This window comes from Mobula hypostoma, chromosome 23 (genome assembly GCF_963921235.1).
Source record: "Mobula hypostoma chromosome 23, sMobHyp1.1, whole genome shotgun sequence".
NCBI lineage: Eukaryota > Metazoa > Chordata > Chondrichthyes > Myliobatiformes > Myliobatidae > Mobula > Mobula hypostoma.
In genome coordinates, this window is record NC_086119.1 from 49,152,369 (window position 1) to 49,173,229 (window position 20,861).

Genomic DNA, 20,861 nt, shown 5'->3' on the forward strand with positions numbered 1-20,861 from the left:
GTGGCTGTGTTGATAATAAAGATAGTCTTTGGCTACAGGATGAGACTGATCAATTGGTGAGACAAATAGGACAATAGCAGATGTAAGGTGATGCATTTTGGGAAGACTAACAATCCTAGAGACAAATCAAAGAGTCTCTAAAAATCAAATCCAATCAAATAGAATCAAATCAAGTTTAATTGTCATTCAAACCATACATGGATACAGCTGAATAAGACAAGGTTCCTCTGGGGCCAGGGTGCAAAAACATACACACATAGTCACAAAAGAAAGCAAATTTTTAATCCAAGTTCCTGAGTGACAAGGACTGCAAATTGACGGTTCCCGGCAGTCCAGCCTGTAATTCCCCAATCCACTACTGGAGGGCAGTACTAGCAGGAAAGCCCCCCCCACCCCCCGCCACAATTAACCAAGTCCGGACGCCACGCAACGACACAAGCCCGAGGACTGAGGCCTAGTCCTAGCTCCAACAGTGGCGACGCTGCTGCCTCGTTGCCTGTCTCCCCACCAAACCAGGGACGCAAGCCTGCGGCAGTTAATGTCCAACAGGGTCTTGTGATCACAAAAGGTGGCAGTATGTAGTAAAGGAGGTAATGACAGCATATAAGACCACAAGACCATAAGACATAGGAGTAAAATTAGACCATCTGGCCCATCAAGTCTGTTCCACTGTTCAATTATGGCTGAACCCTTTTTTAAAAATCTCCTCCTCAACCCTAGTTCCCGGCCTTCTCCCCGTAACCTTTGATGCCATGTCTGATCAAGAACCTATCAATCTCTGCTTTAAATACACCCAACGACCTGGCCTCCACAGATTTCACAAATTCACCACCCTTTGACTGAAGAAATTGCTCCAAATCTCTGCTTTGAAAGACAGCCCCTCTATCCTGAAGCTGTGCCCTCTTGTCCTAGACTCTCCCACCTTGGGAAACATCCTTTCCACATCCAATCTGTCTAGACCTTTCAACATTCGAAAGGTTTCGATGAGATCCCCCTTCATCCTCCTGAATTCCAGCAAGTACAGATCCAGAGCCATCAAATATTCCTCGTATGATATAGGTTACTTGTCCCTTTTAACGGGGACATACTGTAAAGCAGCAGACAGATGTTGATGCAACTTTATAAAAACATTGGTTAGCCCACAGCGATGGTACTGTACAATTTTAGATACTTCACTGTAGGGAGGATGTGATTGTACCTGAGATGTAGAATTTAGAATTTATTTAAATCTTACATCCGTCCCACAACGTGAGGGAGTAAAAATCTTAGTGTTATGACTCCGTTGCAATGTACAGACATATGAATTTAAAAGTCTAATGGCTTGTAGAAAGAAGCTGTCCTGTAGCCTGCTGGTCCTGGTTTTAATCCTATGGTAGTGTTTGCCAGATGGAAGGAGCTGAAACAGTTTATGGTTGGGGTGACCGGTGTCCCTGATGATCTTCCAGGCCTTCTTCCTGCACCTGCTGCTATTAATGTCCTCAATGGAGGGAAGTTGACATCCACAAATGTGCTGGGCTGTCCGTTCCAATCTCTGCAATGTCCAGCGATCACGGTTGGTGCAGTGCCCGTAGCAGGCGTTGATACAGCCAGTCAGTATGCTCTCAACGGTGTCTCTGTAGAAGGTCTTGAAGATCTGGGGACCCATGCCGAACTTCTTCAGTCACCTGAGGTGGAAGAGATGTTGTTTCTGCCAACTGTGTTCAGTTCTGGTCACCTCACTACAGGAAGGAAGTGGATACTGAAGAGAGAGTGCAGAGGAGATTTACAAGGATGTTACCTGGAATGGAGGGCATAACTTATGAGAATAGGTTGAGTGAACTTGCCCTTTTCTCCTTGGAGCGAAGGAGGATGAGAGGTGACTTGATAGAGGTGTATAAGATGATGAGAGGCATTGATCGTTTGGATAGCCAAAGGCTTTTTCCCAGGGCTGAATTGGCTAACACGAGGGGGCACAGTTTTAAGGTGCTTGGAAATAGGTACCAAGGGGATGTCAGGGATAAGTTTTTCACACAGACAGTGGTGGGTGCATGGAATGTATTGCCAGCGACCGTGATGGAGCCGGATACCATGGTGTCTTTTAAAAGCCTCTTAGATAGGTACATAGAGCTGAGAAAAACAGAGGGCTGTGCGCTGGGGAAATTCTAGGCAGTTTCTAGAGTAGGTTACGTGGTTGGCACAACATTGTGGGCTGAAGGACCTGTAATCTGCTGTAGATTTCTACATTCTATGTTCTAAAGCCAGTGTGTGCAGTCCAGGTGAGATCAACGATAATGTGCATACTGAGAAACTTGAAACCACTCACTCTCTCAACTGCAGACCCATTGATGTTGATCGGGCCGAGCCGGTCTCTGTCCCTCCTGTAGTCCACAATCAGCTCTGAGATGTTGCTGGCATGGTGCATTTCACTTACGGAGAGAGACTAGAAAGACTGTTTTCCTTGAAGAAGAGGAGGAGGGGAGAACTGATCAGGGTTTACACAATTATTTGGGAGATGGAGAGGATGGATAGCAGGGAATTTTGCCACATTATAGAGATATATAAAACTAAAGGGCATCAGTTTAGGGTAAGATGCAAGAGGGCTATCTAAAAAAGAACATTTTCTAAAAGTATGGCTGGCATCTAGAATGCACTGTATGAGAAAGTGGGAGAGTCAGCCACTCTCAGAACACTCGAGAAGAGTGCATTGATTGCCAAGGCACAGAAGTACATGAAGCAATTGTGATTTTATAGGCAGTTATTTGCTGGTCAGAATATATATGGTGGGTTGCAGGACCTGTCTATGTATTGTATGTCTCTATAACAGTATCAACAAATACAGCCAGGAGTCTCCACATCAATAGGAGGAATTGTGAAGTCCCTCCCTCCATTAAAGAGGAAGATTTGGGGCCCTGCAATATATGGATAGGAATAGGCCAAGGTAAGAGGCAGATCATCTGACTATCACTGGGATCTGGGACTACTGGGATGCTTGTAGGGACATATGTTGGAATTTTATTTGCCTTGTAAGCAGTTCAGCACTGCAGGAATAATACTTTGCTATCTAGGTGTTCCCAATGCTTGGTACTCCCAATGAAGGATAGGCCCTTCTAGCCCATTGAGCTGATAAAGCTTTTAAGCCTATGTTCTCTTCTTTCTGATGTGATTTCACTTCAGCAGTAAATCTTATGAGGAGTCCAGGTGCAGTTCCCTTCACCAGAAAATCTCTGCTACACTGCGGCATCACCACAGGTGCTGACTCTAATTGTACCATAACTAAAACATTGCTAACTTTGAGGCATTTTAACTACAGCCATGGCATGTGCAAAAAAGGAGCAACAAATTTCATTTTGGTATGAATTATTTAAGAAGGGAACTGGTGGAATATCCCTGTCATTTTGTTTCTTTTTAAATGTACAGTTTCAAAATGAATGAGAAAGTCAGTGGAAGATGTGAACACTATTGGAAATATAAAATGACCTTTTGTGTTTTTTATTATTCAGTTTGATTGGAAAATAAGGGAAACTGATTATATTAGATTATATTAAATACTGCAACTTCAAAAGAAAGTTTGTCATTGCAATGATCAAAGTAATATAAATGCTTAAAATTCTAAAAAAACAATGTTCAATTTACTTTTCCTTCTCTTTAATATTTGCACTGCATTTCTGCTTAATAAGTAACTGCATTGTTTACATTTATATTGCTCACATTCAGACACACAGTTCACATCCCAAAGGACAAATCTACAGTAGTTCATTTTGGCTCTACCTTTAAATAAATAATGAACTGGAGGCCTCAACTACAGTATAAATTTTCTCCTTTTTCTGCATTCTTATTCTCGTCTGTCAGCTAATTTAATATATCTTTCTTAACTATTTATTTACCAGACTCCAATACACATTGTGAAAGCATTTGGATCAACAAAGACATCTATCCAACATTGGCAGCCAAGAGCAGACTAATTATTTCATTCTCTCATAAATATCAGACCAGTAGTTGTGAATTCCTTTGAACTTGTTTCCAGCTTTATGAACAGCAGGTCAGAGATCGCAGTCCAAAGTATCTTAGCTATGTGGTAATGTACTATGCTGGCTGGTGGTGTAGTGGCATCAGCACTGGACTTCGGGCAGGTGGTCCTGAGATCAAACCCAGCCGGGTCCCAACCTGGGCAGCAGCAGTATCTGTGTGGGAGAAAGGCCTGGCAACCTACTTCTCTACCTTGCCATGAAAACCCTATGGGCCCCATCGTCCCTGAGCTCACGAAGAGTCAGACTCGACTAAATGACTGAGCAACGTACTATGTTCATTGTTTCTTGGTGAGTCCAAGCGGCCAGTGCGTGAGTGGGCCAGTGAAGGAGTGGAGCTTTGAGGCTTTGACTCGAGAGATTCTGGCAGTTTTGGCAGTTGGTCTGTGCAATCAAGTCAATAAAGATTTGAATAGATCAGCAGAAAGCCGTTGATTAGACAATCAAGATTTGAATAGCTCAGACTCAACAGAAAGCAGCTGATTGGGCAGTCAAGGTCAGGTGACCAAACATTTTGAAAAGCTCAAACAGATAAATAGAGGGATAGCTCAAGCGAAGCGGCCAGTGGAAAGTGGCCTGTGAGTGAATGGGCCGGTGAAGGAGGGGAGCTTTGAGGCTTTGACTCCAGAGGCTTCGACGAGAAGAGGCGGAGGACAAGCTAGCTCGTAGTTAGTTTTTACGATGTCTCCTGAGACGGTGATGTGCCTCTCATGTGAGATGTGGCAGTCTTGGGGGAACTCCCCTCTCCTGCAGAGTCACATCTGCCAGAAGTGCATACGGCTGGGCGATCTGGAAGACCATGTAAGGAATCTGGAGCAGCAGCTGGATGACCTCCGACTCATAAGGGAGAATGAGGCAGTCATAGATGAGAGCTACAGGGAGGTAGTCACACCTAGGCTGTCGGAAGCTGGTCGTTGGGTGACACTCGGAGGGGGGAAAGCGAAGGTGAGCAGACAGGTAGTGCAGAGCACCCCTGTAGCCATTCCCCTGAATAATAAGTTTACCATCCTGGATACTGTTGGCGGGGACGACCGACCAGGTGTGAGCCACGGTAGCAGGGCCTCCGGCACTGAGTCTGACCCTGTGGTGCAGAAGGGTGGGACGGAGAAGAGGAAAGCTGTCGTCATTGGAGACTCTATAGTCAGGGGAGCAGACAGGAGATTTTGTGGATGTGAGAAGGACACCCGCATGGTTTGTTCCCTCCTGGGTGCCAGGGTCCGGGATGTCTCTGACCGGGTGCACGACATCTTGGTATGAGAGGGAAAGCAACCAGAAGTCGTCATACATGTTGGGACCAACAACATAGCCAGGAAGAGGGATGAGGTCCTGAGTTTCGGGAACTAGGCAGAAGGCTGAAGAACAGGACCTCAAGGGTGGCGTTCTCAGGATTGCTGCCAGTGCTACGTGACAGTGATGGTAAGAATTGGAGGAGATGGCAGTTAAATGCGTGGCTGGGGAGTTGGTGTAGGGAGTAGGGTTTTAGATTTTTAGATCATTGGGATCTCTTCTGGGGAAGGTGGGACCTGTACAGATTGGATGGGTTGCACCTGAACTCGAGGGGGAGCAATATCCTTGCAGGTAGGTTTGCTAGCATGGTTCGGGAGGGTTTAAACTAATTTGCGAGGGGGATGGGACCCAGAGCGATAGAGCAGTGAAGGAAGTGCATGGAGTAAAGCCAGATCTAACATACAGAGAGGCTTTGAGGAAAGAGAAGCAGAATAAACGGTGTAAAGACAGTAAGGTAGAAGGGCTGAAATGTGTGTACCTCAATGCAAGAAGCATCAGGAACAAAGGTGATGAACTGAGAGCTTGGATACATACATGGAATTATGATGTAGTGGCCATTACAGAGACTTGGCTGGCACCAGGGCAGGAATGGATTCTCAATATTCCTGGATTTCAGTGCTTTAAAAGGGATAGAGAGGGCAGAAAAAGGGGAGGAGGGGTGGCATTACTGGTCAGGGATAGTATTACAGCTACAGAAAGGGTGGGTAATGTAGCAGGATCCTCTTTTGAGTCAATTTGGGTGGAAGTCAGGAACAGGAAGGGAGCAGTTACTCTATTGGGGGTATTCTATAGGCCCCCTGGTAGCAGCAGAGATACAGAGGAGCAGATTGGGAGGCAGATTTTGGAAAGATATTTCTGATCGTGTCCAAGATATCCTGAAGTGGGAGGGTGAAGAGCCAGAGGTCCTGGTACATATAGGTACCAATGACATAGGTAGGAAAAGGGATGAGGTCCTGAAAGAAGAATATAGGGAGCTAGGAAGGGAGTTGAGAAAAAGGACCGCAAAGGTAGTAATCTCGGGATTACTGCCTGTGCCACGCGACAGTGAGAGTAGGAATGCGATGAGGTGGAGGATAAATGCGTGGCTGAGGGATTGGAGCAGGGGGCAGGGATTCAAGTTTTTGGATCATTGGGACCTCTTTTGGCGTAGGTGTGACCTGTACAAAAAGGACGGGTTACACTTAAATCCTAGGGGGACCAATATCCTGGCAGGGAGATTAGCGGGGGCTACTGAGGTGACTTTAAACTAGAATGGTTGGGGGGTGGGAATCAAATTAAAGCGGCTAGGTGTGAGGAGGTTAGTTCACAACAGAGGGATGGGAACCAGTGCAGAGAGACAGAGGAGTGTAAAGTGAGCGTAGAAGCAAAAAGTACAAAGGGGAAAAGTAAAAGTGGCAGGCCGACAAATCCAGGGCAAGCATTAAAAAGGGCTAAGAGAGTTGTAAAAGAGCGCCTGAAGGCTTTATGTGTCAATGCAAGGAGCATTCGTAATAAGGTGGATGAATTGAAAGTGCAGATTGTTATTAATGATTATGATATAGTTGGGATCACAGAGACATGGCTCCAGGGTGACCAGGGATGGGAGCTCAACGTTCAGGGATATTCAATATTCAGGAGGGATAGACACGAAGGAAGGGGAGGTGGGGTGGCGTTGCTGGTTAAAAAAGAGATTAACGCAATAGAAAGGAAGGACATAAGCCGGGAAGATGTGGAATCGATATGGGTAGAGCTGCGTAACACTAAGGGGCAGAAGACGCTGCTGGGAGTTGTGTACAGGCCACCTAACAGTAGTAGTGAGGTCGGAGATGGTATTAAACAGGAAATTAGAAATGTGTGCAATAAAGGAACAGCAGTTATAATGGGTGACTTCAATCTACATGTAGACTGGGTGAACCAAATTGGTAAAGGTGCTGAGGAAGAGGATTTCTTGGAATGTATGCGGGATGGTTTTTTGAACCAACATGTCGAGGAACCGACTAGAGAGCAGGCTATTCTGGACTGGGTTTTGAGCAATGAGGAAGGGTTAATTAGCGATCTTGTCGTGAGAGGCCCCTTGGGTAAGAGTGACCATAATATGGTGGAATTCTTCATTAACATGGAGAGTGACGTAGTTAATTCAGAAACAAAGGTTCTGAACTTAAAGAGGGGTAACTTTGAAGGTATGAGACATGAATTAGCTAAGATAGACTGGCAAATGACACTTCAAGGATTGACGGTGGATATGCAATGGCAGGCATTTAAAGGTTGCATGGATGAACTACAACAATTGTTCATCCCAGTTTGGCAAAAGAATAAATCAAGGAAGGTAGTGCACCCGTGGCTGACAAGAGAAATTAGGGATAGTATCAATTCCAAAGAAGTAGCATACAAATTAGCCAGAGAAAGTGGCTCACCTGAGGACTGGGAGAAATTCAGAGTTCAGCAGAGGAGGACAAAGGGCTTAATTAGGAAGGGGAAAAAAGATTATGAGAGAAAACTGGCAGAGAACATAAAAACGGACTGTAAAAGCTTTTATAGATATGTAAAAAGGAAAAGACTGATAAAGACAAATGTAGGTCCCCTGCAAACAGAAACAGGTGAATTGATTATGGGGAGCAAGGACATGGCAGACCAATTGAATAATTACTTTGGTTCTGTCTTCACTAAGGAGGACATAAATAATCTTCCAGAAATAGTAAGGGACAGAGGGTCCAGTGAGATGGAGGAACTGAGCGAAATACATGTTAGTAGGGAAGTGGTGTTAGGTAAATTGAAGGGATTGAAGGCAGATAAATCCCCAGGGCCAGATGGTCTGCATCCCAGAGTGCTTAAGGAAGTGGCCCAAGAAATAGTGGATGCATTAGTGATAATTTTTCAAAACTCGTTAGATTCTGGACTAGTTCCTGAGGATTGGAGGGTGGCTAATGTAACCCCACTTTTTAAAAAAGGAGGGAGAGAGAAACCGGGGAATTATAGGCCGGTTAGCCTAACGTCGGTGGTGGGGAAACTGCTGGAGTCAGTTATCAAGGATGTGATAACAGCACATTTGGAAAGCGGTGAAATGATCGGACAAAGTCAGCATGGATTTGTGAAAGGAAAATCATGTCTGACGAATCTCATAGAATTTTTTGAGGATGTAACTAGTAGAGTGGATAGGGGAGAACCAGTGGATGTGGTATATTTGGATTTTCAAAAGGCTTTTGACAAGGTCCCACACAGGAGATTAGTGTGCAAACTTAAAGCACATGGTATTGGGGGTAAGGTATTGGTGTGGGTGGAGAATTGGTTAGCAGACAGGAAGCAAAGAGTGGGAATAAACGGGACCTTTTCAGAATGGCAGGCGGTGACTAGTGGGGTACCGCAAGGCTCAGTGCTGGGACCCCAGTTGTTTACAATATATATTAATGACTTGGATGAGGGAATTAAATGCAGCATCTCCAAGTTTGCGGATGACACGAAGCTGGGTGGCAGTGTTAGCAGTGAGGAGGATGCTAAGAGGATGCAGGGTGACTTGGATAGGTTGGGTGAGTGGGCAAACTCATGGCAGATGCAATTTAATGTGGATAAATGTGAAGTTATCCACTTTGGTGGCAAAAATAGGAAAACAGATTATTATCTGAATGGTGGCCGATTAGGAAAAGGGGAGGTGCAACGAGACCTGGGTGTCATTATACACCAGTCATTGAAAGTGGGCATGCAGGTACAGCAGGCGGTGAAAAAGGCGAACGGTATGCTGGCATTTATAGCGAGAGGATTCGAGTACAGGAGCAGGGAGGTACTACTGCAGTTGTACAAGGCCTTGGTGAGACCACACCTGGAGTATTGTGTGCAGTTTTGGTCCCCTAATCTGAGGAAAGACATCCTTGCCATAGAGGGAGTACAAAGAAGGTTCACCAGATTGATTCCTGGGATGGCAGGTCTTTCATATGAAGAAAGACTGGATGAACTGGGCTTGTACTCGTTGGAATTTAGAAGATTGAGGGGGGATCTGATTGAAACGTATAAGATCCTAAAGGGATTGGACAGGCTAGATGCGGGAAGATTGTTCCCGATGTTGGGGAGGTCTAGAACGAGGGGTCACAGTTTGAGGATAGAGGGGAAGCCTTTTAGGACCGACGTTAGGAAAAACTTCTTCACACAGAGAGTGGTGAATCTGTGGAATTCTCTGCCACAGCAAACTGTTGAGGCCAGTTCATTAGCTATGTTTAAAAGGAAGTTAGATATGGCCCTTGTGGCTACAGGGGTCACGGGGTATGGAGGGAAGGCTGGGTTCTGAGTTGGATGATCAGCCATGATCATAATAAATGGCGGTGCAGGCTCGAAGGGCCGAATGGCCTACTCCTGCACCTATTTTCTATGTTTCTATGTTTCTATAACAGGGTTGTTATCATGGGTGACTTTAACTTCCCTAATATTGATTGGCACCTGATTAGTTCCAAGGGTTTAGATGGGGCAGAGTTTGTTAAGTGTGTCCAGGATGGATTCCTGTCACAGTATGTGGACAGACTGACCAGGGGGAATGCCATACTAGATCCAGTACTAGGTAATGAACCGGGTCAGGTGGGGGCTTATATGGGAGGCAGGGTTTGAGAGTCAGCACAATATTGTGGGCCGAAGGGCCTGTACTGTGCTGTACTATTCTATGTTTATGTTTTGTTCTATGTAGTCTGTGCGTTCAACATAGGTACAGTTACAAACTCATTTACATACTATGGCATAGAAAGAGACAATTTAATCTACTGTGTCCAGAATCAGAATCAGGTTTATTATCACCGGCATGTGTCGTGAAACTTGTTAACTTAGCAGTCCATGGTGATTTGCAACAGAGCAATCCCATCTCATGCATCCACTAAATCTCCTTTAGACTCAGATTCATTTATTTATCTCAAGTACATTGAAACGTGTCATTTGTGTTAACAACCAGCACAATCTAAGGATGTGCTGGAGGGCAGCCCACAAGCATCATCATGTAGCATGTCCATAATGCTCGGCAGAACAACACACGACACGACAAAACACTACACAAACAACTAAACAACAGCAGCAAAACAAGCCCCTCTCCTCCTTTTCACTCATCCACACCCCATACAGACAGTCCTCCAGACCTCCAGCAGACTTGTAGACAATGGACCTCCGCCTTCCCCACTGGAATTCAGACTCATAGTCCCAGGATTCAGGCCATCAAGCTTCGACTTCCGAACTTCCAATCAGCCTTCTGACTTTGATCTTTGATGGAAGTAGACCCCAGAACTACCTAATGATAGGACTCCCTTCTCTGTCCCCTAAGCCATCGCTATAAACTTGAAAAAACAACTAAATCCAATTCAGAAGTGATGTTGCCTCAAGGCTCCAATAGGCCAAGGTTTAAACCTAACTTCTGGTGCTGTCTGTGTATAGTTTGCCTGTCCTACCTTGCCACATGGGTTTCCACCACATGTGTCTGCTCTCTCCCATATCAAGGTAAGTTAACACAATTGCTGTCAATTGCAGCTGGTGTACAGGTGAAAGGTGAAACATGGGGCAGAATAAAATGAGATTAGTGTAGAAGTTGTTCAACTTGTCCCTGTTGGCTGTGTACCATAGAGACCTGCTCCTTTGGGAAATCAGCCAGGAAAGTCTTGGAATATCAAATTAAGTGAGGCATAAGTAAATCTTCAGGAGCAGATGGGCTGAGATATTGATCAGAGGTAGGTTGTGGAGATGGAAGTACACACCTAGTATTTGGTCAGAAACACATCTCAGGGTCTAGTGAACACCGCAATGTCTGCTCTAACATTAGACAAAAGTCCAAAGCAGAGGTGTAGTCAATGGATGACTAGTACTTGTAGTTCGAACCAAGGACAATGCATCAGATCACATTGACTTATTTCATACGTCATGTTCACCTCTTGCAGAATTCCTGCAGATGCATTTTTCTCCAGTGAGGCTCGCTGTCACAGAAATTCTGTGAACGGTCACAAGACCACAAGTAGCAAAAGCCAAGGAACTGTCCACAGGCCATGACTCAAAATAACAGTTCATCAGTTTGTGCGACACTTATTTCCCCCTTCCCTTCCCCACTTAAATTGCAGTGAGCCCGGTTTTCATTGAAGAATTCACCTGATATGCATCATGCACCCACTCTATTCATCATCACTAGCTTCCTCAGCATCCAACCATTTCTGCCTTGGGTTCACCAAAAAACGATATTCTTGTGGGGTTGTACCTAATCTTACCTGAAATACTGTCTATCCTTAACCTATGCTTTCGTTAGCTGTTATTATCAAAATTTGGTTCTATTTTACCCAGGGTGGATTCTTCCCTCGTTCCAAAGAAGGTAGTCGTTATTTGCTCTTGTTCACTACAAATTTACCCTTCATTATACAATAATCACTTTTACCCAAATGATCTACTGTGTCCAGAATCAGAATCAGGTTTATTATCACCGGCATGTGTCGTGAAACTTGTTAACTTAGCAGTCCATGGTGATTTGCAACAGAGCAATCCCATCTCATGCATCCACTAAATCTCCTTTAGACTCAGATTCATTTATTTATCTCAAGTACATTGAAACGTGTCATTTGTGTTAACAACCCTTTGACATCTGGTCCAATTGAGTCACCTCATTCCTCATAACCAATCTCTCCTTCCTAGGTACACATGCTAGTGAAGGAAGTTATCTCAAAAACACTTCAGAAATTTCTCACATTTCCTTTACTCTAAGATGACCACATCGACATTCCCTAATCCCTAGTATTACCTCACTACAATTTCTCTGCGAGTTTGTTCCACGATTTACTGTATCTCTCTCACTGTTTTGAGATGTATGAAACATCATTCTGTTTGTTCTTAACTCTAACTAAACAGATTCTATCTTAAATTTCAAAGTATCTTCTAATATTACCAACCAATCCATTAGACTATTCTGTCCTGGAGAGCTGCAATCTATTTTGTTCACGGAGAGGCCACAGAAATTTTAAGCAATGAGAACTTATATAATCTTTTCTTTAAAAAAAATTCAGAAAGTAATATGAGTGGCACTTGTTTCTTTGTGAAGTCTTATTCAACACTGCTTGCATTCACAGTTTAACAGATGTATTAATATAAAATTCCTTTTCAGGAGAAGTGCGAAGTTAAAACACTTCTTTAGATATTTCAGTTGCACTTTTAATTGCACCCTCCACCTATTAATACTTATCAAATCAGTTTGCAACACTGCTTTAAACGTAATTCTGGTATTTACTTTTCAACACATTTAAGAAAAACTCTAAGTATGTGATATTTCCATATAACCATATAACAATTACAGCATGGAAACAGGCCATCTCGGCCCTTCTAGTCTGTGCCGAACTCTTACTCTCACCTAGTCCCACCGACCTGCACTCAGCCCATAACCCTCCATTCCTTTCCTGTCCATATAGCTATCCAATTTAACTTTAAATGACAACATCGAACCTGCCTCAACCACTTCTGCTGGAAGCTCGTTCCACACAGCTACCACTCTCTGAGTAAAGAAGTTCCCCCTCATGTTACCCCTAAACTTTTGCCCTTTAACTCTCAACTCATGTCCTCCTGTTTGAATCTCCCCCACTCTCAATGGAAAAAGCCTATCCACGTCAATTCTATCTATCCCGCTCATAATTTTAAATACCTCTGTCAAGTCCCCCCTCAACCTTCTATGCTCCAAAGAATAAAGACCCAGCTTGTTCAACCTTTCTCTGTAACTTAGGAGATGAAACCCAGGTAACATTCTAGTAAATCTTCTCTGTACTCTCTCAATTTTGTTGACATCTTTCCTATAATTCGGTGACCAGAACGGTACACAATACTCCAAATCTGGCCTTACTAATGCCTTGTACAATTTCAACATTACATCCCAACTCCTATACTCAATGCTCTGATTTATGAAGGCCAGCATACCAAAAGCTTTCTTCACCACCCTATCCACATGAGATTCCACCTTCAGGGAACTATGCACCATTATTCCTAGATCCCTCTGTTCTACTGCATTCTTCAATGCCCTACCATTTACCATGTATGTCCTATTTTGATTAGTCCTACCAAAATGTAGCACCTCACATTTATCAGCATTAAACTCCATCTGCCATCTTTCAGCCCACTCTTCTAACTGGCCTAAATCTCTCTGCAAGCTTTGAAAACCTACTTCATTATCCACAACTCCTCCTATCTTAGTATTATCTGCATACTTACTCCTCCAATTTACCACCCCATCATCCAGATCATGAATATATATGACAAACAACATTGGACCCAGTTCAGATCCCTGAGGCACATGCTATACACCGTCCTCCAATTTGACAAACAGTTATCCGCCACTTCATGGTCAGCTCTCCGTCTTCCAGATAGCTAAAAGCTCAGGCACCAAAAGCTTTGCAAGGTTTCGTGCTTTTATTTCCCAAACTGCTTTGAACTCACATTGAATCATAACTATTTTTAAAAACATGGTACTTTCCTAGTTTTGACTCATCTTCTGGTCTGGATTTAAAGGTTATGAAATAAGTGATCATTTGATAAAACTGAAAACACCAAAAAATAATTCATTATAAGTTCATTAGCTTCTTGAACAGAATGTTAAAATGTTACTGCACATTTCAGTCAGAAGTAACTCATGCTGGAGTGTCATGTTGTTGTTTTCAGTCAGTCCTTGTGTAACAGTCCAAGCGTGCTTTTGTAAGGCAATACCTCCTAAATACGGGAAGCAGGGATGCAATCACGAATACTAATTCAATGTTGTTCAGCTGCTGGCACTTAGTCATGCAGCTAATGTGCAGAGCTATAGCCTTTAAAAGAGATGGATGACATAAGGTCACACTGATCACACTGCTGCAGGTTGTGTAGTTGGTTCATAAGGTCATGGGTTCATTTTATTGTCAAAGTATGTATGTACAATACAACTGATATTCATCTTCTCCAGATAGCCGTTAAATACAGAAAGAGCATGGGTGTTAATGAAAGAAAAGACATCATCATTTCCCACCGCCCCCCCCCCACGCCCCGGCATGAAAATGGAAAGAAACGAAACTCGCGGACCCCAAAATCCCCCCTCCCCCTCAGAAAAAAGACAGCAACAGTAAGAGTCCCGGACCCCCTCGCTGGCAGGATAAAAACTGCAACAATAACAATCCCCCACCCCTCACTCGCAGAAAAAAAGTGACAATAACAGCCCCCTCACTCACAAAACAAACGGCGATAGTATGAAACACAACCCCCTCACCCACAGGAAAAATACAGCGATAATAACACTCTCCGACCCCTCACTTGCAGAAAAACAGTGACAATAACAATCCCGGACCCCCTCGCTCGCAGAAAAGAAACAGCAACAGTACCACCAAAACCCCCAATCCCCCCCCTTACACACAAATAATTAATAGATCATCCATCTGCCAATTGTTCACAAAAAAGAAAACACCGAAAAACTGAATGAAACCAATATAAAGTACAGTCCAATAATCACATAAATCTGAGAAAATTGGGAACATCTTTTTGTCTGCATACGAGGAGAGTGGCTGCTCAAACTCAGTCCGTCCATAACGAGTGACCGCCCACCCGGTTCCAAACGTCGCCGATCCAGCTGCTGACCGACTCCATAGGGAGCCATCACTGATCCACTCTGCAATCTCCTCAATGCTTCAATCTTCCTCACCACTTCAAGATGGACTCGTTCATGACCCTGCGCCTCGTCTCTGGACTGTTCCATGAGCCAATTTCTGTTCTCGGTCTTATGGCCCCCATTCTCCGATCTCCACGAGGTAGCTCTCCAGACACAGCATCCCATTGGATCCTTCGATCGAGTTCCAATCTGTACGTCACCGGCTCCTACAGTTTCCATGACACAAACAAGGCAAAAAGAACAAGCAAAAGATATAGAAAAAGTGAAATAATTGGAGATTTTTGTTAGAGGAATAGTAGAGGAATTTGTAATGTATGCATCTATTGCTTGTAGAGCAATGACCCACCTTTAGCACTATGTATTGATCTGTTATCTACGCATGTGCATTGTTCTCTCTCTTACTGCAATGTGAATCCACCATTTCAAGCCATCTCCCACGTACCTGCTTTTATTTAAGCGATATGTAGTTGTGCACAGACACAACAAATTGGTGATGAATACAAATCTGAATGTCAGAAAATGTCAGGAACTGCACCAACAGTTACGGGGCATAACAGCGAGAATTAAACAGTATGAGAAAGGCGTCGTGGATGCTAACAAAGGCGGGAGTACAGTGCATCATACACAGTGAAAGACACCTAGAACTTAAAGTGAAAATAACTTGGCGATGGCTTCAGTCGGGAAAGTTAATGAATTTGATAGCGCTAATGAAGGCCAGGAGTCACATGTTGAGAGGGTGGAATTGTATTGAACGCGAACAACATGGAGGAGCCAAAGAAAGCCCGTACACTTCTTAGCTTAATGGGTGCAAGGACGTACAATCTCTTAGGTAACCTAGTAACCCCTGCAAAGCCAGCAAGATGTTCAATGAAATTGTTACAATTTTGCAAAATCACCTGAGCCCTAAACCGCTGGTAATAGTGGAGAGACACACAAAAAATGCTGGAGGAACTCAGCAGGCTAGGCAGCATCTATGGAAAGGAGTATAGTCCATGTTCCAGGCTGAAAGCCTTCATCAGGACTGGAGTGAAAAAGATAAGGAGTCACAGTAGGAAGGTGGAGGGAGGGGAGAAAGAAACACAAGGTGATGGGTGAGACTGGGAGAGGGAGGGGTGAAGTAAAGAGCTGGGAAGTTGGAGACAGAGATACAGGGCTAGAGAAGGCAGAATCTGATAGCAGAGTACAGAAGGCCATGGAGAAACGAAAAGGGAGAGGAGCACCAGAGGGAGGTGATGGGCAGGTAAAGAGATAAGGCGAGAGAAGGAAATGAAAATGAGGGAACCGGGGCGGTGGGGGGGGGGGGCATTACCAGAAGTTCGAGAAATTGACGTTCATGTCATCAGGTTGGAGGCTATCCGGACAAAATATAAGGTGTTGTTTCTCCAACCTGAGTGTGGCCTCATCATGACAGTAGAGGAGGCCATGGACTGACATGTCGGAATGGGAATGAGAAGTGGAATTAAAATGCGTGGCCAGTGGTTTCTCTAGTGGATGGAGCATAGCTGCTTGGCGAAGCGGTCTCCCAATCGGGTCTCACCAATATAAAGGAGGCCACATCAGGAGGACCAGATACAGTAGATAACCCCAACAGACTCACAGGTGAAGTGTCGCCTCACCCGAAAGGTTTGTTTGGAACCCTGAATGGTAGTGAGGGAGGAGGTGCAGGGGCAGGTGTAGCACTTGTTCTGTTTGCAAGGATAAGTACCACATGGGAGATCAATGGGGAGGGATGAATGGACAAGGAAGTCGCTTAGGGAGCGATCCCTGGGGAAAGCAGAAAGGTTGAGGGAAGGGAAAGGTGTGCTTGGTGGTGGGATCCCATTGGAGATGACAGAAGTTATGGAGAATTATGTGATGGATGCGGAAGCTGGTGAGGTGGTTAGTGAGGACAAGAGGAACCCTATCCCTGGTGAGGTGGCACAATGATGCGGTGACAGCAGACATAAGCAAAATGGAAGAGATACAGTTGAGGGCAGTGTTGATGGTGTTGAAAGAGAAGCCACTTTCTTTGAAGGAGGAGAACATCTGGAATGAAAAGCCTCATCCTGAGAGTAGATATGGTGCAGATGGAAGAATTGAGAGAAGGGGATGGCATTTTTACGATTAAAAGGGTGGGAAGAGGTTTAGTTCATGGTCTCACCCACTGTTGACTGTCGCAATGAGGACACACGCAGGTTGGAGGGGAAAAACCTTATATTCAGTCTGTGTAGTCTCCAACCTGATTGCATGAACATTGATTTCTCTAACTTCTGGTAATGTCCTCCCCTTCACCTTTCCCCATTGCCTTTTCCCTCTCTCAGCTTATCTCCTTACCTGACCATCACCTCCCTCTGCTGTTCCTCCCTCTTTACTTTCTTCTATGGCCTTCTCCAGCCCTGTATCTCTTTCACCAACCAACTTCCTAGCTCTTTACTTCACAGCTCCCTCTCCCAGATTCACCTATCACCTTGTGTTTCTTCCTCCCCTCCACTTACCTTCTTACACTGACTCCTCATCTTTTTTTCTCCAGTCCCAGTGAAGGGCCTCTGCCCAAAACACTGACTTTTCCATTGGTGTTGCCTGGCCTGCTGAGTCCCACCAGCATTTTGTGTGTGTTGCTTGGATTTCCAGCATCTGCAGATTCTCTCTTGCTGGTAATAGCTGAGGGATTTAGATTTTACAAAAGGAACCAGTCAAAAGATGAAAGCCTTTCTGAATACATTGCAGAACTGTGCAAACTTTCCCAGTACTGTGACTTTAGAGATGGACTTTCTGATGCATTAAGGGGCAGACTTGTATGTGGCATGCATAGTCAAAGCACTCAAATGAGGCTTCTCGCAGAAAGAGACTTAACCTTAGAACAGGCATTGACCATTGCAATATCGTTAGAGACTGCAGCAAAGGATGCAGCAGAACTACAGAAAAAGAGTTTACAATGTGAAACGCACATGGCGGAAAATGCCAAAAATGTTATCGATGTGGCAAATCCTCCCATGAGGCAAATGACTGTTGGTTCAAAGAAAAGGACTGCAGAATGTGTCACAGACAGGTCACTTAGAGAACATGCAAGGCAGACAAAAAGCACAATCCAGTGAAAAGTCTCAAACACAAAACTAAACAAATGTATAAAGTTACTGAATGTAAAGTAGAATTAGACAACATAGAGTCTGTCATGCCTAGAAGGGCACAGTATAACCAAATCAGATCACAAAATCATCTGGATCACAATAGATGTGTCTGGTATAAAACTGAAAATGGAGTTGGATACAGAGTTAGCTTTGTCTATAATTCCAGAGGCTGACTACAACAGACTGTTTTCTAACATACCATTAGAAAAGATCTCTGTGATGCTAAAGACCTATAAATGAGAAAAAGTGTCTCCCAAAGGCAAAATGGAAGTAAATGTGATGTATGGAGGCCAAACACAACAGTTAGAGCTTATATATTTAAAAGTGAAGGGCCAGCAGTCTTTGGACATAAATGGTTGAGAAAAATCCAACTGGACTGGCACTCAGTCAAAGCTCTCAGCGTGACATCAACAGGCAACTGCAGCCCAGATGGTAGCACTAACCAGAGACTGGCACAGCTACTTAATGCTAATGAGAAGGTGTTTGAGAAGCGGATTGGTAAACTTTAAGGTATGAAGACCTGAAATGAACTGGATAAAACAGCAACACCAAGATTCCATAAGGTGCATCCAGTACTTTAACACTATGTCCTAAAGTGGATACTGAACTGCAGAGCCTGGACGTGTCTGGAATTCTCGCGAAGGTTGAGTGGAGCAATTGGGCCACAACCATTGTCCCAGTGATCAAGAAAAGGAAGGCCGGAGCTGTTAGCGTATGTTGGGATTTCAAGGTGAGCATCACCCTGGTACTACGTACTGTGCAGTACCCTCCGCCACAAATAGAAGATATTTTTGCATCTTTGGCAGGTGGGGAGAGCTTTTCGAAGATTTGCTTGTCACAAGCCTATCTGCAAATGGAGATTGAAGAGTCAAGCAGGAAGTTCCCCACAATCAATACTCACAAGGGACTTTTCCAGTATAATTGTCTCGTTTTTGGCATCACATCAGCTTCAGAAATTTGGCAAAGAGCAATGGACTAAGTACTCCAAGATATCCCAGGAAAAAAATGACATCATTGTGACTGGCAAAAATGATGATGTGCACTTCCAGAATCTTGGTAAAGTAATTACCAGGCTGAGTGAGTATGGTCTGTGCGCAAAGAGAGAGAAACTTGAGTTTTTCAAGAATGAAATCTCATATTGTGGACATGCCATTGACAAATATGGCTTACATAAGTCACAAAAGAAGATTGAAACACTGCTACAGGGGCACCCACACTGGAAAATATGTCACAACTCAGGTCATACTTGGGCCTTGTAAACTGCTACCACCAGTTTCTCCAGTGCCGCATCCATTGAACACGCCGTAATAGAGAGAAACAACGGGGGAATGGTCAGAAAGATGTGAAAAAGATTCCAAAGAAACAAAAAGACTAATAACATCCAATAAACTGCTCACCCATTATGACCCACTCCTGCCCATTAGACTGATGTGTGACATGTCCCCTTATGTTACTGATGCCATTTTATAACAGACTACGAAAGATGGATCTGAACGCACGATTGCATTTGCTTCTAGATCACTAACGAGCACAGAACACAACTATGCACAGATTGACCGAGAGGCCTTTAGTCTAGTCTTGGGAATAAAAACGTGCCAGCACTACCTCTACAGACAAAAGTTTAATGGCAGATCACCAGCTCCCTTTCTCTGAATTGAATTGAATTGACTTTATTTCTTACATCCTTCACATACATGAGGAGTAAAAATCTTTACGTTAAGTCTCCGTCTAAATGTGCAATGCGCAATCACAGTAAATTATAATAATTTATAATAAATAGAACAGTCAATGTAATATAAAAATACACTCAAATCTGCGTGAGTTAATCAGTCTGATGGCCTGGTGGAAGAAGCTACCCTACTGGGATAATGTGTCCATTATCAGTCCCAGGAAGGGAATGACTGTTACCCGGTTGCAACATTGGGCACTTTTCTTAGGAGCCCACTCTTATGACATAGAGTTCAAGGATACCAAACGACACAGCAATGTAGATGGCTTGTCACATCTTCTACTGTTGGCAACTGCAGAAGCAAAGTGTTCATACTATGACCCAGCAGAAGTGTTCCACACCGCATTGTTGGGCCAGTTGCCGGTAACAAATTCCAAAATACAAAAGGAAACAAGGAATGACCCGACATTGTCAGAAGTTTATGAGATCACAATGCAAGATGACCAGCTCATGGTAACCCTATGTTTCCCGAGTTCTCAGCAAGAGAAGTCCAACAGTCGGTATGTCAAAGAACGCTGTGGATCTCGTGCTGTGGCTTGCTCTAAACAGCACACCAGAATGTTAGAAAAACTTCATGAAGGACACCTGTGTACAGTCAAGATGAAGAGTTTTGCCTGGAGCTGTGTGTAGTAGCCAAGAATAGATAAACAGATTGAGGGCTTGGCCAAAAGCTGTCCGGGATGCCTAAAAGTTCAAAATGAAATTCCACAGGCACCATTACATCTGTGGGTGTGGCTGTCGTCGCTAAGGCAAAGAGTCCATATTGATTTTGCTGGACCATTCATGGACTCCACGTTTCTCATTGCTGCGGATGCTCATTCGATGTGGCTGAAGGTTATACCAATGAAGTCAACCACCTCAGCAAAGAATATCTATGCTCTGAAGACTATCTGCACCAGAAGTGACTTACTAGAACAATTTGTGGGTGACAATAGATCACAATACATATCGGAAGAATTCCAACTGTTCATAAAGAAAACAGACATTTCAAGTCAGCTCCTCACCACCGAGCAACAAATGGGTTAGCTGAAAGGTTTATCCAAGCCTTTAAGAGGTCCATTAAAGCGATGGGCAAGAAGGATATTTCTCTACATTACAAGGTGGACAACTTCCTTTTTGTGTATCGGAACTCTGTTCATGTGACA

At 44.0% G+C, this 20,861-nt stretch overlaps 1 long non-coding RNA gene across 1 annotated transcript in view; it reads right to left on the reverse strand.

Annotated features, from left to right (window-relative positions):
- Positions 1-14,638: 14,638 nt before the first annotated feature.
- LOC134336734 (uncharacterized) overlaps positions 14,639-20,861 on the reverse strand; it is a 445,998-nt gene continuing 439,775 nt past the window's right edge. The window contains exon 7 of the long non-coding RNA XR_010015870.1: positions 14,639-15,086. This is a non-coding gene — a long non-coding RNA (uncharacterized LOC134336734). The remainder of the gene's footprint in view (positions 15,087-20,861) is intronic.